Source organism: Otolemur garnettii, unplaced genomic scaffold, assembly GCF_000181295.1.
Source record: "Otolemur garnettii isolate 467f Iridium unplaced genomic scaffold, OtoGar3 scaffold00227, whole genome shotgun sequence".
Lineage (NCBI taxonomy): Eukaryota > Metazoa > Chordata > Mammalia > Primates > Galagidae > Otolemur > Otolemur garnettii.
This window is the reverse complement of record NW_003852622.1, coordinates 1,883,883-1,903,501: the sequence shown is the minus strand read 5'-3', so window position 1 is coordinate 1,903,501 and position 19,619 is coordinate 1,883,883. Positions and strand designations below refer to the sequence as shown.

At 35.2% G+C, this 19,619-nt stretch overlaps 1 non-coding gene and 1 pseudogene across 1 annotated transcript; one reads left to right on the top strand and one right to left on the bottom strand.

Moving 5' to 3' along the window:
- The first annotated feature begins 5,408 nt into the window (after nucleotides 1-5,408).
- TRNAI-AAU lies at nucleotides 5,409-5,500 on the top strand. The gene is given in 2 exon segments: nucleotides 5,409-5,446; nucleotides 5,465-5,500. It is a non-coding gene; the product is annotated as a tRNA-Ile (tRNA).
- Nucleotides 5,501-5,796: 296 nt separating this feature from the next.
- On the bottom strand, nucleotides 5,797-6,642 carry LOC100943832 (annotated as a pseudogene).
- Between the last annotated feature and the right edge of the window lie 12,977 nt (nucleotides 6,643-19,619).

Here is a 19,619-nt window from a genome sequence, read left to right as displayed (position 1 = left end):
GGTCTTGTTGTGACTCTGGCTGGTCTCCAACCTGTGAGCTCAGGTAGTCCACCCACTTCCGCCTCCCAACATCTGGGATTACAGGAGTAAACCACCTCACCTGGCCATTTAAGAGTGTTCTAATGTACTTTAATTGGGGGGGGTCATGCTTTTAGGAGTCATAATATCTGAGTATATCTAAAACAGAATGAAACAGAGCTATGATACTGTCCCCAAAATTAAATGATTAAAGTTTGTCTAAAAATAAATTTTTCTTGTATAGAAAGGTTTGAACACAAGTTAAACACTTGTCAAGTTCTTCATATCTGTAGCATTTCTATTCAATATGAATTCTGTTGTTCACAGAAAATGAATCTCAGGGGTAGAAAGGGCACAATGTGGAGATATGGCCAAGGCCACAAAAAGGCATCTTTGGAGAGTGCATACAAGTAAGTTGACAGTAGGCTCAAGTGACCTATTTTCATTAACATAGTACAAATTATACCAGTTCTATTACACATTACAAAGAAATGATAACTTCTGTAAATTTCCTTACAAGGATAGAAAATGGGAGGTCTCTCATTCTGGATGTTTTCCTGCTTTCCAATAAAAATCAAATTTTTACCCCTATAATAGTTAACATAGAATTGGAAAATCAGCATAAATGGAAAACACGTTACTAAACCCATGGTCTTCTCTACTTTAAAATGTAGATGTGTTCCTTCTCTGGAGCATACAGTCCTTTAATAAAGTTTGACTTTTTGCATACTTACAAAAAATGAATAAATAAATAAAAATCAATTCAAAAGAACCAAAAATGCCTAGAGTTCCTCAGTGTACGCTTTTGTCTCTGGCAGTGCCATGTAGCGGAAGGTTTCCTCAGGCTCATCACATTTACTGTAAGTTAAATACAACATAAATTTCTTCTTATAATATTTCTAAAGAATTTACATAGCATCTCATCTTTTCAGTTTCAACTATAAGTGCTGTCATTTTATAATTTTGCAGTTTGAAAATTATTATGGCACATAGTTTTGCAAAGTCAGAATATTGGCCATGCTGTAAAATCTTTTTTACCCTAAAAATATGGGTGAAAACATATTTAACTATTTTTCTTTAAACAATTACATACAATGAAATAGAATTCAAACTCCATGGTCATTTTATTCAAATTTATTTTTAATTGAAATAAAATGTTATGTATTTTGCACATGCAACATGTTGTTTTGAAATGAATATACATTATCGTATGGTTAAATTTGTCCGAGTAATAAAGTGCATAATCTTGGCTCAGCACCTGTAGCACAGTGAATGCTGTGTTACAGGGTCAGCCACATGCACCAAAGTTGGCAGGTTAGAACCTGGCCCAGGCAAGCTAAACAACTGCAACAACAACAACAAAAATAGCCGAGAAATAGCAGGGTGTTGTGGAGGGCACTGGTAGTCCAGGCTACTTGGGAGGCTGAGGCAAGAGAATCACTTGAGCCCAAGAGTTTAAGGTTGCTGTGAGCTATAACTCTACAGCACTCTACTGAGAGCAACATAGTGAGACTCCGTCTCAAAAAAAATGCATAATCTCACATAATTGTCATGTTTTTGTGGAAAAGGCACTTAATATACATTATCCAAGCACTTTTCATGAAAATATTATATTGTCATTATGTATAGCCCCCATGCAATACAATATACTTTCTAAACTATTTTGAAAGAAGATAAATACATTCAGAAAAAAAATCAGATGATTGCTGCAATGAATAATAGTAATAATGCAAAGAAAGTAACATTCACATTGTCAGATAGAAGTATGTCTATTATAGAATTCTTTGATCAGTTAACTTCTTCTTATTTTGTTTTTTCCAATGTCTCAAAAAAATAGACAACTAATATTTATAAATAAAAGATAATTTAAAAAAAACAGATCATACCAAATCTTATAGATAATAGAAAAAGAAATACTTCGAAATCCTTCTACTTAATCTGGATAGACCTGATATTAAAATTGGAGAAAATATATTATTGTAAAAGGGAAATTACAAACATATTTCACTTATAAATGAGGATGTAATATGATAAACAACATACTAACATGTTGAATTAAAAATTAGTGTTTCAGTAATGTACTTTGGTCCAATTTAAATACAATTTATATGAGAATTAGTCACTATCTTCTTTCTTTAAATACATAATCATTTACTACTTGTTACAGAGTACACAAGACAAAATACAAATAGCAAACAATTTTTTTTCTTGTTATGTTTTTACCAAAGTCTAAAAAAAGACAACTAATATATATAAATATATATATTATATATATATTTTACTTTTATTTAAATAATAGATTTTTTTGTTTGAAATATTTTGTCTTTTTTGATATAGGAATTTATTGTTATAAAAATTCCTCTCAGAACATTTATTGCTGTATTTAAAAGGTTTTGGTATATTGTGTTTCCATTTTTATTTTATTAAGAAAATTTTTACATTTCACTTTCAATTTTTTTTTTTTTATTGACCCTTTGGCTGATCAAAAGCATGTTGTTTAACTTCTATTTATTTGTGATTTTTCCTAAATTCCTTCTGTTATTTATTTCCAGATTTTTACCATTGTGATAAAATATATACTTGATATGTTTCAACCTTCTTAAATGTGTTAAAACTTATTTTGTAGCCTAACATGATCTATTGTGGAGAATATTCCATATGCAATTGAGGGAATTGTGTATTCTACTACTATTAAGTGGAATGTTCTGTATATATCTATAGTTTTCTTTTGTTCTAGAGTGGAAATTGTGTCTGATGTTTCCTTGTTGATTTTCTATCTGTATGCTCTATCTGGTTCTAAAAGTAGGGTATGAAAGTCCAATGCTATGCTTGCATTACAGTCTTTTTCTCCCCTTATGTCTATTCACGTTTGCTTTACATATTAGGGGCTTCAATGTTGGTACATATATAATTATTGTATCCTCTTCTTAAATTGACTCTTTTGTCATTATGTAGTGAACTTCTTTGTCTCTTTTTATACTTTTTCTTAAATTGACCCTTTTGTCATTATGTAGTGAACTTCTTTGTCTCTTTTTATACTTTTTCTTAAATTGACCCTTTTGTCATTATGTGGTGAACTTCTTTGTCTCTTTTTATGCTTTTAAAATTAAAGTCTATTTTTTAAATTATTTACAGGGTTTTTTTGTTTTTTGGTTTTTGGTTTTTTTTTTTTTTTTTTTTGGTCTGGGCTGGTTTTGAACCTGCCACCTCCAGTATATGGGGCAGGCACCCTACTCCTTTGAGCCACAGGCGCCACACTTCTAAAAAAAAAATTTAATTTATTTGTGCATGTTCATCATAAATTTGTTTAATGTAAAACAACAAATCTTTGACAAGGGTTTAACAGGATTTTCAACATCTGTGCAGATAAATGTAATTTATTCCTTAAGAAGAAAAAGCAGTTTAGAGCATGCCATGAAACCCAGTTATAACACCATTTTTGTTTAAAGTGTGTGTACCAAGGTAACACAGTAATGGTTACAAATCATTGAATTTCACTCACAAAATCTGCATGATGAATTTAATGCTAAAACAGAAGTTTGCCTAGTACTTCATGATCACTTCATTTTCTCCTTCCTCTCTTTTGATTTAATGAAGCTAACTACATAGTTAAAATCCACACGTTTGGATCTGACATGTATTCTTTAAAAGAAAAAGTAGCAAGTGGATGTTTTGCAAATCTTCTTAGGTACAAAATGAACGAAGTACAAATGATTTATTTGGTCTTTGAAAGAACCAAGCAATGTATATAACTTAAAATTGTTTGCAGAAGTTACATTGTTAGTAAAATTTCCCAAATCACCTATTTAACATTATAAAAATTATATTTTCTCAGCACAAGAGAAAATATTTGACTAAATACATTTTAGTACAGATCAACTACTAACTTCTTAGAATATAGGTTTATCATTAATTTATTGATGTTTTGCTTTTGACTGAAATATGGTTTATAGTACATAAAAATGAATATATTAAAGTAAATACAAAATCTCTTTTATTTTGCTTATTTAAAAATTGCTCTAGGTTGATTTCTAGCGCACTTAGTTTGTTCAAAGTTGAACTTTTTTTTTCTTGAAACTGCCTAAACTACTTGAGTGTTATGGGGTATAAAAATGCACATACGGGGTGGGGGGGGGCGCCTGTGGCTCAAAGGAGTGGGGCACTGGCCCCATATGCTGGAGGTGGTGGATTCAAAACCAGTCTGGGCCAGAAACTGCAAAAAAAAAAAATATTTCATATACAAAGTAGTGTACGAAATATGTCTTTAAAAAGTTTTACTCCTAAAAGTACTGGCTCACATACCTCCCCCAAACCAGCTGTGTTTAAAGATAAACTCTTCTCAGTGCTAGAAGTGAGTTTCAGTCCTCTCCTCTCAGTTCGGCATCCATGAATGTGGTTTCCAGGCACAAGGTGATTAATATTTTTAAGTGAGACAAGTGGTGTAAAATGCTAGGCATTCAAATAAGCATTATAAAAAGAGGAAATTCTCACCAGCTATATTTCTTCAGCTTGACCTAATGTCACAGAAGTTATGAAACTATAGAGACAACAAAACAGGCACACAGCACAGGCACACAGCACTTTACTGAAAGTGGTGGGTACGAAAATTTAGTTCCAGACTTTGCGCCTTCAGCTTTTCTAAGTTTATGCTAGATTATTCCGTGACGGCAGTGCGACACTGGCTCTCTGTGAATGCACACGAAGAGAAAGGGATAGGGAGAGGTAATGAATAGGGACTTAGAAAAAAATAAGAAGGTGATTTGGTAACTGGGAGGAAAATTGAAAAATCACACCTTTCAGTCTTCACATTTTTTTCTTTTGTTCGACATACAAAGAGAAACTATCCGGAAGAAAGAAAGATTATGACTATCTATAAACTAACTGTTTGACACGGACAGAAATGGTGATAATGAGTGGGTTGTATCTGTAATTATTGGCTGTTCACATCAGCAAGGGATGAAAGAAAACAGAAACTCCTTTTTTTTTTTTTTCCTTTTTGAGACAGCGTCTCACTATGTCGCCCTTGGTAGAGTGCCTTGGCGTCGCAGGTCACAGCAATCTCAAACTCTTGGGCTCAAGCGATTCTCTTGCTTCAGCCTCCCAAGTAGCTGAGACTACAGGTGCCAGCCACAATGCCAGCCACAATTCCCGGCAAATATATATGTGTGTGTATTTTTTTTTTTTTTTTTTTTTTGCCGTTTTTGGCTGGGGCTGGGTTTGAACCAGCCACCTCTGGCATATGCGGCTGGCGTCCTACTCCTTTGAGCCGCAGGCCCCGCCCTTTTTTATTTTAATTTTTATTTGCATATGGAACACAAAGTGGAGCTGTCCAGTGAAGTCACTTAGCTATGAACAACTGAAATTGTCTCGTGAGCACCAAGACTCCTATAGCTCCAGTGGCGCAATTGGTTAGCGCATGGCACTAATATGACAGTGCGTCCTGGTGATGCCAAGGTTGTGAGTTCAAGCCTCACCTGGAGCACTGTTTTATTTTTTTTTCTTTTTTGAGACAGCGTCTTACTATGTCGCCCTCGGTAGAGTGCCATAGTGTCACAGCTCACAGCAACTTAAAACTCTTGGGCTTAAGCGATTCTCTTGTCTCAGCCTCCCAAGTAGCTGGGACTACAGGCACCTGCCACAATATGTTTGTCTAAATAGGTGGTGGTGTGACCTAGTAGAAGGTCAGGGTAGATGTTGCTAGGAGTTTATGCTGCAGGAAAATAAAATTGCTTCTGGATTCACCTTTTCCTCCCAGCTCCTTTTCCAGGATCTTCAGGGTCAAGCTAAGCTGTGGCCTAAGGTGACGATGTCTGTGGGGAAACAGGTTTTGAGCAGCATGCCCCTCTCCTGGTTACAGTCCAGTTCCTGGATAAATCCGTACCAGTAGATGACTAAGCCTGGCCCAAACCTATTCCCGTAGCTCCAGAAGTGGTCATTCAGGTAAGCATGGTGGCTACTTTCATCACCTAATGAAGCTTTGCTTTCAATACAGTGAATTATTTGCCTTTCTAAAGCAACTGGAAATTGTAAGGTAAAGTCTGGTGTTTTGTCACAATCCTTTGCACAGAGCCGATCTTCATCCTGGAAGGACAAGTTTTTCTCTAGAAGGAAGTGTCGCAGCAGGACCTCATGCTCATAACAAATGGCATGCTTGATGCAGTCATTCCACCAGTGATCCATAATGGCAGTCATTCACGATGCACTGATAGACCTGATTTTCTAGAACTCCATCTGGAATCTGAGAAGGGTCTCGTAACATACTATTTATAACAGAATTGGAGGGTGGAGTTCCTTCGTGTTACTGTAGACACCTCTCTAGTATAAGCCGAGCCATTAATGAGGGTACATAGTGCACATCATTGGCCAGCTCCAGGAGCACTGGGGTGGCTCCATTTTTTACCACTCCATTCAGGTACCTCTGGTAATAACTTTCAATTGCTTCCAAAGTATGTTTGGTATGCGTTCTTTTAATACGCTTCTGGTATCCTGGAAGAAGAAGCTCAGTAGAGTGGCCTGAGATTGACTGTGGAACCTCTGTTTCAGCTTCCTCAGGCTCTGCCTGGTGGGTGGCACAGACACTAGGCACTGGGCTATCTTGTCATACTGGGCTTTGGTCAGTATCATGTTGGGCCAGGGACCAGGAGGTGGAGGGGACAAGGAAAAAAATCACCCTGGGGCTCGAGAGCCTTGGTGCCAGGGAATGAGAGGTGGACAACACAGCGGCACAGCCCTGGATCCTCGTCTTCCTTGGAATCAATGCCCTAATGTGCCCTGACTCACACCCTGAGCTGAAAAGGCGGAATGAAGACTCACACAGTCCCAGGCTTCACCTGAATTAACGTCTATTTTATCTGATATAAGTATAACTATTCCTGCTCTTCTCTGGTTTCCATTTACATGGAATATCTTATTCAATCCCTACACTTTTCATCAATGTGTGTCTTTACAGGTGAAGTAAGTTTATTGTAGGCATATAGACTACATTTATTTTCATCCATTCAATCATTCTATAGCTTTTGATTTGAGAATTTATTCCATTCCATTTAGATTCTAGATAACTATTGATATGCAGGGAATTGTTACTAATATTTTATTGTTTTATATGCCTTTTTTTATATTCTTTCTTAATTTATTCCTCTGTCTTTGTTTGTGGTTAAGTGTTTTCTCTAGCAGTATATTTTGATTCTGTGCTATTGGTGTTTTTATTGTGTCTATAATGTTTTTGATTTGTGGTTATTATGAAACTTTAAAAAATTCACATAGTTGTCGCAGATTATTTTAAGCTGATAAATTAGATATAAAAAATAACACAAAATCTTTAAAATTTTACTTCACCCCAACACATTTTGAATTTTGGATTTCATAAATTACATTTTATTATATTGTAAATCCTTTAACAATTTCTTAAGGTTATTGTTATTTTTAATAGCTTTGTCTTTTAACCTTCATACTACAAATATAAGGCACTTATACACAACCATTACAGTATTAAAGTCTCCTAAATTTGACCATGTACCAACCTTCACCATTGAGTTTTATACTTTCAGATGTTTTTGTATTGATCACTAGCATTATTTCCTTTCATCTTAGACTTTCTTAAACTATTGTAGTGATGAACTCCCTTAGCTTTCATTTATCTGGGAAAGCCTTTATTTTTCTTTCATTTCTGAAAGACAGCTCTGTTGAATACAGTATTATTCATTAAATTTTTTCCTACATCACTTTAAATATATTATTCCACTCCCTTCTGGTCTGTAGGATTTATGTTTAGAAGTCTGAGTTTAGGCGTATAAAAACCACTTTATATGCTATTTGCTTCTTTTCTATTACTGCTTTGAAGATTTTCTGTCATTGATATTTGAGAATTTGACAAGATGTTTTGGAGTAGTCTTCTTTGGCTTGAATATGATTTTTGACTTTTGACTTTCATGTACCTGAATATTTGTAACTTTCTCCACAGTTGGAAAGTTTTCTAGTAATATTTTTAGGATAACTTTTCTACCTATTTGTATTTCTCTATTGTATCTTAAATTCAAATGACTTGAAAATTTGTTCTTTTAATTAAGTCAAATAAATCCCATTAACTTTACTACTTTTCGTTTTTTGGGGGAGGGTATGTATTTTTTTCATATATATCTTCCTTTTTTATTCCTTTCTCTTATTTATTTTTTAAATTATGTTTATTAAATCATAACTTTGTACATTGATAGGGTATGTACTTTTATTGTAAAGACAAGAAAAGTGAGGTTCAGATGGGTGGAATGACCGATTTTCTAATTTCCTTCAGTTTTAAGAAATCTTACAACTAACATTTCTTTCTATTTACAATCTTTCTCACTTTTATTATTATTAGCTCTTTGGCAGTCTGTTTGTTAAACAGTATCAAAATCAAAGGACTGAATGTTTTAAAATGTCAATTCTTGCACATTTCTGGGGGAAGAAACCTAGGAATCAGAAGTGTTTTTTTTTTTAACATATACATGTGTTTATTAGGTTTCCACTTTTTGCCTTCACAAAATTAAAAAGGCTTAAAATGTAATAATAATAACAATGTTTAAAACAAGGACTAGAAACAAAAACCTCATAAAGAATGAACAAAGATAAATATATTCAGAAAAGAAATCAGACAATTGTTGCATCGAAATATTAAGCAATAATAACAATAATAATGCAAAGAAAGTAACATTCACATTGTCAAATAAGAGAATGTCTGTTATAAAATACTTTGACTCTGAGATTCAGTATGGAGTCATCAGTTAACTTCTTCTTATTATTTTTTCCCGAAAGTCTCAAAAAATAGATAACTAATATTTATAAATAAAAGTAAAAGATAATTTCAAAAAACAGATCATGACAAATCTTCTAGACAATAGTAAAAGAAGAAATACCTCGAAATCGTTCTACTTAATCTGGATACACCTGATATTGAAATTGGAGAAAATATATCATTATAAAGGGGAAATTACAAACATATTTAACTTATAAATGAGGATGCAATATCCTTCACAACATATTAACAAGGAGAATTAAAAATTAATGTTTAAGTAATGTACTTTGCTCCAAATTAAATCCAATTTATGTGAGAATTAGTCACTATTTTCTTTTCTTTTCTTCTTCTTTTTCTTTTGCTCACCCCATCCCTCCTTCTCTGTCTGCTCTCCCCTTACCCATGCCCCACCATGTCATTAATTGTCATTAATTGTCCTCATATTAAAGTTGAATACATAGGATTCATACTTCTCCATTCCTGTGATGCTTCACTAAGAATAATGTGTTCCACCTCCATCCAGGTTAGTAAAAACGCTGCAAAATCTCCATTTTTTTTTAAATGGCTGAATAACATTCCATGGTATACATATACCACAGCTTACCAGTCCATTCCTGGGTTGAAGGGCATTTCAGCTGTTTCCACATTTTAGCGATTGTAAATTAGGCTGAAGTAAACAGCCTAGTACAAGTGTCTTTATAATAAAAGTATTTTTTTTCCCTTCTGGGCAGATGCCCAATAATGGGATTGCAGGATCAAATGGGAAGTCTAGTTTGAGTTTGTTGAGGTTTGTCCATACTTCCTTCTAAAAAAGTTGTATTAGTTTGTAGTCCCACCAGCAATGTAAAAGTGTTCCTTTTTCTCCACATCGGCACCAGCATCTGCAGTTTTGAAATTTTGTGATATAGGCCATTCTCACTGGGGTTAGATCATATCTCAGGGTGGTTTTAATTTGCATTTCTCTAATAATTAGGGATGATGAGCATTTTTTCATGTGTTTGCTAGCCATTCATCTGTCATCTTTAGAGAACATTCTATTCATCTCTCTTCCCCATTGATGTATGAGATTGTTGGTTTTTTTCTTGTAGATTAATTGAATTTCTGTATGGATCCTGGTCATTAAGCTTTTGTCTGACTCAAAATATGCAAATATCCTTTCCTATTGGGTAGGTTGTCTATTTACTTTGGTTGTTATCTCCTTGGCTACACAGAAGCTTTTCAGTTTAATTAAATCCCATTTGTTTATTATTGCTGTTGTTGCTATTGCCATGGCAGCCTTCCTCATAAAGTCTTTCCCCAGGACTATATCTTCCAGTGTTTTTCCTAGTCTTTCTTTGAGGTTTTTTATTGTTTCATGCCTTAAATTTAAGTCCATTATCCATCCTGAACTTTTTTTTTTTTTTTGTTTTTTTTTTTTTTTTTTGCAGTTTTTGGCTGGGGCCAGGTTTGAACCCACCACCTCTGGTATATGGGGCCGGTGCCCTACTCCTTGAGCCACAGGTGCTGCCTCTGAATCAACTTTTGTGAGTGGATAAAGGTGCAAGTCCAGTTTCAGTCTTTTACATGTCGATATCCAATTCTCCCAGCACCATTTATTGAATAGGGAGTTGTTCCCTCAGTGGACATTCTTGTTTGGTTTATCAAAGATTAGGTGGCTGTAAGTTGTTGGTTTCATGTCCTCGTTTTCTATTCGATTCCAAGTATCTATGTCTCTACTTTTGTGACAGTACCATGCTATCTTGAACACTACGGCCTTGTAATACAGCCTAAAATCTGATATGGTGATACCCCTGGCTTTGTTTTTATTACTAAGAACTGCCTTAGCTATATGGGAATTTTTCTCAGTCCATACAAAACACCAAATCATTTTTTCCAAGTCTTGAAAGTAGGATATTGCTATTTTAATAGGGATGGCATTGAATCAGTAAATTGTTCTGGGAAGTATAGACATTTTAACAATGTTGATTCTTCCCAGCTATGAGCACAGTATATTCTTCTATTTGTTAATGTCCTCTGCTATTTCCTTTCCTAGGGTTTCATAATTTTCTTTAGAGAGGTCCTTCACCTCTTTTGTTAGGTATATTCCAAGTATTTCATTTGGGGGGGGGGGCTATGGTGAAGGGAGTTGAGTCCTTAATTAACCTCTCCTGTTGGCTGTTGTTGGCATATACAAAGGCAACTGACATGTGGACATTGATTTTATATCCTGAGATATTACTGTATTTTTTGATGACTTCCAAGAGTCTTGTGGTTGAGTCTTTAGCGTTCTCTAAGCATAAGATCGTATTATCAGCAAAAAGGGAGTGTTTGACCTCCTCTGCTCCCATTTGGATGCCCTTTATTGTCTTGTCTTATCTAATTGTTTTGGCTAGAAATTCCAGCACTATGTAGAATAGAAATGGTGACAGAGGACAACCTTGTCTGGTTCCAGTTCTAAAAGGAAAAGCTTTCAATTTTACTCCATTCAGTAAAATATTAGCTGTGGGTTGGCATTAGATATCTTCAATCAGTTTAAGAAATGTGCCACGTATGCCTGTACTCCTCAGGGTTCTAATTAGAAAAGGATGTTGGATTTTATTGAATGCTTTTTCTGCAAGTATTGAGTGGATCATAAAGTCTGTGGTTTTGCTTCTGTTGATATGGTGAATAACATTTATGGACTTGCATATATTAAACCAGCCTTGCATCCCGGGGATGAAACCTACTTGATCATGATGTATGATTTTTGATGAGAAGATGTACTCTATTGGCTAAGATTTTGTTGAGATTTTTTGCATCTATGTTCATTAGTAAAATTGGTCTGAAATTCTCCTTTTTAGTTGGGTCATTTCCTGGTTCTGGTATCAGGGTGATATTTGCTGCATAGAATGTGTTGGGAAAGATTCCTTCCTCCTCAATCTTTTGGAATAATTTCTGCAGTGTAGAAATAAGCTCTTCTTTGAAGATTTGATAGAATTCTGGTGTGAAGCCATCTGGACTAGGGCATTTTATTTTGTTGGGAGATTTTTTATTGTTTCCTTGATCTCAGTGCTTGAAATCGGTCTGTTCAGGAAGGAATCTATTTCATCTGGGCTAAGTCTATGGAGAGGATGTGATTCCAAATATTGATCCATTTCCTTCACATTGTCAAATTTCTGGGCATAAAGTTTCTGGTAGTATTCAGAGATAATCTCCTGTATCTCTGTGGCATCAGTTGTTATTTCCCCTTCCTCATTTCTGATTGAGTTTACTAGAGATTTTACTTTTTTATTTCTAGTTAGTGTGGCCAAAGATTTATGTATTTTATTTATTTTTTAAAAAAACCAACTCCTTGTTTCATTAATTTTTTGAATGATTCTTTTGTTTTCAATTGCATTAATCTCTGATTTAATTTTGGATATTTCTTTTTTTCTTCTGGGTTTAGACTTAGATTGTTCTTATTTTTCCAATTCCATCAGATGGCTTGTGAGTTTGTTGATGTGCTCTCTTTCTGTTTTTCGAATGTGGTCTTCTAAAGCGATACATTTTCCTCTCAGGACTGCTTTTGCTGTAACCCATAGGTTTTGGTAACTTGGATATTCTTTGTTGTTATACTGAAGGAAGTTAATGATTTTCTTTTTTGTTTCTTCTTCCACCCAAATGTCATTCAGCACAAGGTTGTTTAAATTCCATGCCTTTGTGTGAGGTTAAGCATTTTTGTTGGAGTTTAGTTCCACTTTTAGTGCCTTGTGGTTTGAGAAGATGCAAGGTAGAATTTCAATTCTTTTTATTCTTTTGAGTTTTATTTTGTGTCCTCAGATATGATCAATTTTGGAGAATGTTCCATGGGATGATGCAAAGAATGTATATTCTTTATCATTGGGATGGAGTGTTTTATATACATCTATCAGGCACAATTGTTCTAGGGTCTCATTTAAATCTCTAATAGCTGTGTTTAATTTCTGTTTAGAGGATCTGTCTAGCTCTGAGGTAGGGGGTTAAAGTCCCCTGTTATCATGGTGTCTTAGGATATCATATTGCTCAGACTAAGCAAGATCTGTTTTGAGAATCTGGGAGCATTTAAATTGGGTGCATAAATATTTAGAATTGAAATGTCTTCTTGTTGTATTTTTCCCTTGACCAATATGAAGTGACCATCATTCTCTTTTTTGACTTCAGTTGCTTTAAATCCACTTAAATCTGAAAATAAGATTGCAACCCCTCTTTTCATCTGAATTCTGTTTGCCTGAATAATTGACTGCCAAGTCTTAACTCTGAGTTTTAATATGTATTTTTTTAATGCAGTTTTTGGCTAAGGCTGGGTTTGAACCCACCACCTCTGGCATATGGGGCCAGCACCATACTCCTTTGAGCCACAGCTGCCACCCTTAATTGTCTTTTGCCATGAGGTGTTTTTCCTACAGACAGCAAATAGATGGCTTGTGTTTTTTAATACAAGCAGCCAATCTATTCCTTTTCAGTGGGGAATTCAAGCCATTGATATTTATTGAGATAATTGGTAAGTGTGGTAGCGTTCTATTCATCTTATTTTGTGAAAGTCTGTTCCTTAGTTTTGTCTTTTGCATCATTGTGGAAACTAGGTTTCGTCCTTTAATTTCTGGGTGTTGACTTTGCTGAAGGTTCATTGTGATGGTCAGTGTGTATAACAGGTTGAAATATTTCCTGTAAAGCTGGTCTTGTTGGGGCATATGTCCTCAATGTTTGTATATCAATAAAAGATTTGATTTCTCTGTCAATTTTGAAGCTTATCTTAGTGGGATATAGAATTCTGGGCTGGAAATTGTTCTGTTGAAGTAGATTAAAGGTAGATGACCATTGTCTTCTGGCTTTAAAAGTTTCATTAGAGATGTCCACAGTCACCCTGATAGATTTGCCCCTGTAGGTCAGTTGGCGATTACTCCTGGCAGCTTGCAAAATCTTTTCTTTTGTCTTGACTTTAGATAGCTTCGTCACAATGTGCCTTCTAGAAGTTCTATTTGAGTTGAGTTGACCAATATCCCTCTGAAAGGAGTATATCAGAATCTTTAGTGATATTTGGGAAATTTTCATTCATAATATTTTCTAGAATGGCTTCCATTCCTCTGGGGCATTCTTCTTCCCCTTCTGGGATACCTATAACTCATATGTTTAAAGGCTTCATAAAGTCCCATAATTTTGTCAGTGGATTTTCTGCTTTCTCTAGCTTCTTTTCTGCCTCTTTAACTATCTGAGTTATCTCAAGAGCTTTATACTCTACCTCTGAAATTCTTTCTTCTGCATGATCTAATCTGTTCTTGATACTTTCTATTGCATCTTTAAGTTCCCTAATTGACTGCTTCAGTTCCTTTAGCCTGCTATATCCTTTCTATATTCCTTGTATCGTTCATCTCTTATTTGATTCTTTTTTCAAATTTCCTTTTGGTTATTTTCCACTTTCTCAGCAATTTATTTCATTGTTTTTTGATTATTTTCCACTTTCTCAGCAATTTCCTTCATTGTTTTCATCATCTGTATTTTAAATTTTCCTTCTGTCATTTCTAATATTTCTTTATAGGATAAATCTGCTGTATCTACCTCATGGTTCCTTGAAGGGGTTGCTCTGGACTGGTATTTCATGTTGCCAGGATTTTTCTGCTGATTCTTCATGAGTGTTTTCTATATCTTTTTCCTTACACTAATTTTTCTTTCACTTCTTCTTGCTCTTTAAGTTACTGTACCACTGGCCCAAAGTTTTAATGAGTCCTTTTGGTACGGGACCAGAAGGATGAGAAGATTGAAAAGCAAGAAGGGAAAAAAGATTTTAAAAAGAAAGAAAAAAGAGAAAGAAGAGGGGGTGAGTAGAAGGAAATATTGATAAAAAGAAGAAAGGCACCAAAAGAAAAAAACAGGAGTAATATAGGTATATAGTAGGGTACTATGACCCAACCTTAAAGACCCCAACCTCTGGGGGTGCTGGGTTGGGTGATTCCCTTGAGGTCAACAGCTCTTTGCTAGCCAAATCAGACACAGTACCCCTCGTCCACCAGTTAGAGAAGAAAGATAAAAATAGTATAAATCAAACCAAATCAAACAAGCAAAACCTCTTATGGGATAAAATTGGGGGGAAAAATAAAACAAATAATAGGGGCAGAAACACAGGCAAAAATGAAATTCTAATTGTTAAAAAAGGCAAAAATGGAAGATTGTATTTAACTAGAATAGTGAAAAAAAAGGAAAAAAAAAGAAAAATGTCAAGGAAAAATGTTGAAATTAAGAAAAAAAAAAAAACTAAACCAAAAAACCAAACTATATATATATCTTGCTGAATATTATCTGGGCAACAGGTGATATTCTGAGGTATGAGATGTTAATTGCAATGTTGATACAGCTGTATGCAATGGAGACTGGAGTCCTCTGCTGATCTCTCAGATCCCACAGGCTTGGGAGCCCAAAAGTTTCCTCAGCCGACTTAAAACACACTCCAAACTATGAACCTTGGCAAAGCAGAAGATTTCCAAGGAAAGCAGTTATCCCTGGGATCTGTCCTGGAGTGGCTGCCTGCTTATCCAGTGTGCCATATCCAGTCTCCTTCTATGACCCTGAGGGCCAAGGTTGTTAATCTGCCAAACACTCAGATCTCCGCACTTCCCCAGTGTCTCCATGTCCCCTGCCACCTTGGGGCAGCTCAGTCACTAGATTACTCAACCCCAGATCTCCTGGCCATCCCCGTGCTGCAACACGATGTGGCAGCTCCCCCACAGAAGCTGTGTGGGCAGCCCACAGCTGAACCATTATTTGCTCCTTTCCAGCTCAGCAGCTAAGCCCAGGGACCCAGATAACACCCAAAGGCCTCCACACACCGACCCAAGATCTCCCAAGGCAGTTCAATCGAGTAGCCAAGTCCAAAAAACCCAAAGTAGTCCACAGATAAGGCTTTTCCTGCTAGCAGTCTTGCTGTTGCTATGGTTACAGCTGCAGGCACTCTCTGACCAAACAAACGCACCTACCACTTGCCAGATTTCCACTGCTTCTGTCCTCTTTGTGGGGTCCAGAAGTCTCTTGCTGTTTTCTTGTGTCACCAAAAGGAAGTCTCTGGGCAAAAACCACTGTCCAGAGAGGCTTGGAGTCTTCTCTCCCCACTCTCACTGCCGCTGGCTGCACAGAAGCTGTTACTGAGCTGCCATCTTAGTTCCTTTTCATTCTTTTATTTTATTTTATTTTCATTTTTTCTCCTCTATTTATTTTCAAATAATCCATGTTTGAATTAATATGTTCTTTCTTCCCTTAATTAATTATGCTGTTGCTGCTCTCTATTGTATATATTTTTTCCTTGCAGATATTACCCACAAGATTTTGCTTTGATTTTCTAAATCACTTCAAACATTCTTCTAAATTTAACATTCTGGTCAATTATTATTTTATTTATTTTGGGGGCTGTTCCTCTGGGGTTTTTAAAAGTTTGTTATCTAGAATATTTTCTCTAGAACCTTATATATCTTCATCTTTTGGGGTTGGTCATTAGCTCTTTATTTTGTCCATTTGGTGTTGTAATGTATCCACAATTGCTTTTGATCATCGTGGTCATGTGTGTTAATTTCTGTATATTGAAGAGGTAGATGCTTATTCTGATCTTTAGATTCTTGATTTGTTGAAGAATGCCCCACCACAGTCAGCTTGCCAAGAGATTCTGGACAGGGTCATCTAAAATGATTACTAAGTAGATAACTACTAAAGTTCCTATAGTGGTGGGGGATGGATATTCTAAACCCAGGACCACTAAAGTAGGTTAAGAACTAAGCTGGAATCCTGTGGCTTCCAAGGGTGGCATAGCACTGAAGTGCACCTGAAACTCATGGACAGTGAAACTAGCACACCTTAAGAGTATGCTGGTAGCCTATAGCCTCAATTGTCCTCATACAAGAATTGAGTACATTGGATTCTTGCTTCTCTGTTCTTGTAATGCATTACTAAGAAGAATGTATTTCAGTTCCATCCAGGTTAATACAAAAGATGTAAAGTCACCATGTATTCCATGTTATACATATACCACAGATTGTTAATCCATTCCTGTATGAGTGGGCATTTAGTTTGTTTCCACAATTTGGTAATTGTAAATTGAGCTTCAATAAACATTCTGGTACAAATGTCCTTATGATAAAATTATTTTTTTTCTTCTGGATAGATGCCAGGTAATGGGATTATAGGGTTCAATGGGAGGTCTACGTTGAATTCTTTGAGGATTCTGTGTACTTCCTACTAAAATGTTTGTATTAGTTTGCAGTCCCACCAGAAGTGTAAAAGTATTTCCTTCTCTCCACATCCACACCAGCATCTGCAGCTTTGAGACTTGGTGATGTGGGCCATTCTCACTGGGGCTAGGTGATATCTTAGGATGGTTTTGATTTGCATTTCTCTGATGATTAGGGATGATGAATATTTTTTCATATGTTTGCTAGCCATTCATCTGGTGCTGGGAGAACTGGATAACCACATGTAAAAGACTGAAACTGGACCTGCACCTTTCTTCACTCTAAAATTTATTCAAGATCAATAAATGATCTAAATCTAAGGCATGAAATGATATAAATCCTTCAAGAAAGTGTGAGAAAACACTTGAAGGTATTGGACTAGGGAAAGACTTTATGAAGAAGACTACAGTGGCAATCACAAAAACAAAAATAAACAAATGGGACTTAATTAAACTGAATAGCTTCTGTACAGCTAAGAAGACAACAGCCAAAGCAAATAGACAACCATCCGAATGGGAAAGGTATTTGCATATTATAAATTGAACAGAAGCTTGATAACTAGAATCTACAAAGAACTCAGATTAAGCAACAACAAAAGAGCCAATAATCCCTTTTATCAGTGGGCAAGTGAGATGAATATAACCTTCTCTAAAGAAGACAGGCGAATGGCTAACAAACACATTAATGCATCTTTCTTATTATTATGCTATAGTGAGGTACTTTTATCTCTAATTTGATTTGATTTTCATAGCCTCTTTTAAGGTATTTCTAGATTTTTTTGTTCAAATTGATGTTTCTGGGAGGGAATCCAATCATTGGAAAGTTGTAATTCACTATCTTGTTCAACTCTCTAAGCTGTTCATGTACATTTTTAGAAGAACACCAAAGATTCAAGGAAATATTGACATTAATATCAAAAATTTTGAGTAGGCTTCCCCCAAATTTCTATGGGATGTGAATCCACTTCATTAAAATCAGGTATGCTTCAGAAAAAAATTACAAATTATATGTAAATTTTTTGTTTTAGAATGAATTTTATCAGATAGTGAATATAATGTTGAGAAATATTAATAGAAGATATTGTCCTCGTGACTAGTAAATAAAAACTGAGTACTTTAATGATTGTAGTGATATGCAGCAATAAGATATGTAGCACATTTTCTAGGATGAGTTTTTGAACTTAATTTTTGAACCTCCTAGTCTCTATTTGCCAAGTATGGTTACATTTAAGTGTTTATTTCTAAGACATAATTTTTAAAACACTTTATGATAGTTTAATTACATTTAATGATGAAGTCATGTGATTTCCAGTTCCCTTTTCACTTAAAAATCTAGTGAGAGTAAATGCAGTTATTTTCCAGATACATGGACAGTAATTAAATTTACTTAAAGAGCATCCTTTATGTTATTTATACAGAGTGCATATTTCATTACTGCACAAAAATAATGTGATATATACTTTTCTCTTCAGTTAATCATCTAACCATGAACCCGGTTTCATTAATTTAGTACTCTGCTGATATTAGTTCATGTGTGATAATGTTTAAATAATAATATACATTGTGTCAGTCAAAAAATATCCTTTAATTCTTTCTATGTTTCCATTATATTTTATTTTTCTATTGTCGTATTCTTTTTTCCACGGAAAGTTAGTCCCAGATAAATTTAATGAACTGTATCTTCTTTAGTAATATCAGAAACGTTCACAGAACAGGAAAAGTAAAACAAAAAGATTTAATTAGTTTAGCTTATCATTAAAAGGAGAAACACTCATTTTGTTTTACTTGTAAGTACAAGTTGAATATGCTATAACTGTTTCTAAAAATGGGTTAAAATGGCCTATTTATTTATGGCTTTAGCTTTGCTTTTTCAGTTATTTTTTTTTTAAATTTGCCCTTGGAGGTGGTGCAAGATTATTGCAGACTATAAACAGCTTCTGTGAAGCCACATGTGGTAATATCAGGGAGAAAGGACTATAGCTACATTTGGCTGGTGGGCTCTGCCAAGAAACTTCAAGCCAGATAGGGTGTAGCCACTGTGGGAAAACACCCTTTCAGGATAAACTCTCAGGGCTCTAGTGGGAGTCTAGTTCTTCTTCCTAATAAACTGGACAGCCACCCATGAGGAGATTTGTGTGCCACAATCTTTTCTTGGGAAAACCACTGCATGGCCAATGGACACAGTTTGGAGTGGCTGAGGCATTCTTATTAAGCAGGCTAATGAGATCTTCAGGCTTCAAACATGTGGGGACTGAGTACAAAGAAATCAGGAAAAAAAATGAGACCATTTCTCCTTGGCAAGATATAGATTTCCTGCCTCCATCTTATAAAGCTGTATAAGCATCATAAGTAGCATCTCCTACCCCAGAAGACCAACAGGCAAAATATAATTTTTTTCCACTTAAAAAAATTCTTCTTCACCTTTTCCCCGCTATATTTTTTTCCTTCCTGTAATTATATTTTTTCATTGTTTCATTCTTCATTAGTAAGGACTATTTTGCTAGTATTTCTCCTCCTGTTATTCTTTTTGTTCTCCAAAATGTTTAGCTTTGCTTTATAGTATTTTTGTTTTTCTCCTCTATTTGCTGGAGGTCGGGTCTTCTAACTACTTAAGATGGCAGTTTGCTCCTGATCTCTAGGGATATAACC